The sequence below is a fragment of the Callorhinus ursinus genome, unplaced genomic scaffold, assembly GCF_003265705.2.
Source record: "Callorhinus ursinus isolate GAN/ISIS: 27379988/994484 unplaced genomic scaffold, GSC_fseal_2.0 scaffold20, whole genome shotgun sequence".
Taxonomy (NCBI): Eukaryota; Metazoa; Chordata; class Mammalia; order Carnivora; family Otariidae; genus Callorhinus; species Callorhinus ursinus.
Genome location: NW_027397082.1, coordinates 12,680,850 through 12,683,566, shown reverse-complemented (window position 1 = coordinate 12,683,566; position 2,717 = coordinate 12,680,850).

The window sequence follows — 2,717 nt, the reverse complement described above, 5'->3', positions numbered from 1 at the left end:
TTCTTTCTTTCTTTCTTTCTTTCTTTCTTTCTTTCTTTCTTTCTTTCCTTTCAAGAGAAAGAGAGCACTTGCACAAGCAGGGAGGGGCAGAGGGAGAGGGAGAGAGAATCTTAAGCAGGCTCCACACCCAGCACCCAGCGCAGAGCCCAACGTGGGGCTCCAATCTCACAACCTGAGCTGAAATCAAGAGTAGGACACTTAACCTACCGAGCTACCCAGGCACCCTGGTACTCTGTTTTCATTATGAAAAATTTCACAGCCCCCTCTGGAGGTGAACAGAAAGCTGGGCTCTGCCTGAGACAGGGTGGTTTAAGATAGCTTGGAGGTGGAACATGATTTGGAGTGTGGCCCCAAATCACTGAAGACCGTCCCATGTGGCACTCATAAAGTCATCCCAAACTCATTAGACTCTGATACAATTGTTACACTTAAATTCAGTAGTTTAGACAAAATCAGCTTCTAACTAGTAGGAATCAATGACGCATTTTTGTTGCAGGAGACCACTGCACTTAATCAAAACCTGTTTCCATGGGCCTTCCTGAACAGAGTGGGGCTTGTGGAAGGGTATTTCTTTACTGGTAGCTTGTCTTTCTCTCCTCCTTTCAATTTCCCCTCACCCTCTCCTATTTGGCTGTGCAGTGTAAGGTCCTCATTTCATGTATTAGGTCATACGTTCCTCCCACATTCTTGCTTTGATTGCTGTATTTTTGCTATTTCAAAGATATCGACTGGTGTTAAAGGCTATCTTCACTCAGGATTCAAGCTGCTGCCGCCCATTCTCAGCTCAAAGTTCTGCAGGCTCTTGTGACTCCGTGTGCTTCCACAGGGTTCCCTGAAGAACTTCCTCCTTATAATTCATCATTCCATAAGTAGCATCAGCACCTCTTTGGCCAATTCAGCCAGAAAGTTTCTTCCTGCTTCCCACTTTAAATTAATCACTGACATTTGTTGATGATACATTTATTTATTTTCCCAACTTGCAGTGCCCCCCTCCTACTCACCCATGGAGGGGCTTCTCACCTGCTATATTTCTTGCCTGGATTACTATAACAACCTTCCCTTCTGTCTCTGCCTTTAGCCTTGGAGACATTTTGGGTACTAGAGAGCAGAGTAAGTCCATCATCAAGGAACATCTCCTCATGTAATATGTCCACTGGGTCCTGGGAAGGGAACCCCTCAGGTTTCCAGCCGTGCTCGCTCTGTGATCCAAGAGCTCACTGGCGGTGGAGATGAAGGGAAGTGAGGATCAGGTCTGAGCTGTAGTTTTGCTGAGGCCTTCAGCCTGGAAGTCCAGACATATTTTCTGCTTCAAAGAAACAAGTTCCTGGCTACACTACTTCTGAAAGGTAGGTACGAGTCCTGGATTGTCAGGATCGTGGCAGCAGCCAATGTTACTTTAAGGCTGGACAAGAGTGAAATCAGAAACAGAGCATGTGCTTACAGCTAGAAGGAAAAGGCTAGTTATTAACTCTGGGACCATCTGAGGGCTATTAGGAAACATTTGTTTTAGATTTTTTTATCACCTACTTAACCTCGGTGCCAGAAATTTCACATAACACCTATTCCTCTAGCCCCATGTACTACCTCCTGCAAGAAAAAAAAAAAAAAAATATATATATATATGAGCAAAGCAATATATATCAATTACAGTTGACCCTGGAACAACAGATTTGAACTGTGCAGGTTCACTTATACACAGATTGTTTCAATAAATATAGCACAATACTACAAATGTGTTTTCCCTTTCTTATAATTTTCTTAATAACATTTTATTTTCTCTAGCTTACTTTATTGTTAAGAATACGGTATATAATGCATAAAACCTACAGAATATGTGTTAATCGACTGTTATCGGTAAGGCTTCTGGTCAACAGTAGGCTATTAGTAGTTAAGTTTTTGGGGAGTCAGAGTTATACATGTATTTTCGACTGCAGTGGAGGATTGGTGGCCCTAACCCCCATGTTGTTTAAGGGTCGACTCTCTATGTCATTTATTATCCATCATCTGCCCTCCTTTCTTCTTTTTTTTCCTCCTTTACACTTCCCTTCCCTCCCTCCCTTCTTTTCTTCTGCATCTGGCTTTTTTTTCTGCTTACCATAAACATTGTAGTAAATATCAATATTTCATTCATTTTATATGGCAAAATAATATTCCATCGTGTATATAGACCATGTTTTGCTTATCTACTCACCAGTTGAAGAACATCAGTTCACAAGTTGATGAACTCTTTACACTTTTTGGCTATTATAATTAATGTTATCATAAAGATTCATATAGAAGTTTCTGTGTAGACATCATGTTTTCATTTCTCTTGAGCATATACCTAGAAGTGGAATTGATGGGTCATATGGTAACTCTGTGTTTAACACTTTGAGGAACTACCAGCCTGTTTTCTAAAGTGGCCACACCATTTTACAATCCTACTAGCAGTGTATATGGATTTCAACCTCTTCACATAGTCACCAATATTTTTTTGTCTTTTCAATTTTAGCCATTTTAGTGGATCTTCCATATTCATCACAGCTATGATCCTAGAATCTGAGTATTCATTTTTCCTATAAGTTTTCTGATACAATCAATGTTCCTCTTAAAGAAGTTATATCCCAACTCCTCTTGATGGGTTTACAGTGACTTTTATATAAAGGGAAATTTAATAATAATACCAAGCATTTGCTGAGCATTCACCATGGGCCTGGCCCTCCTCTAAATATATATTA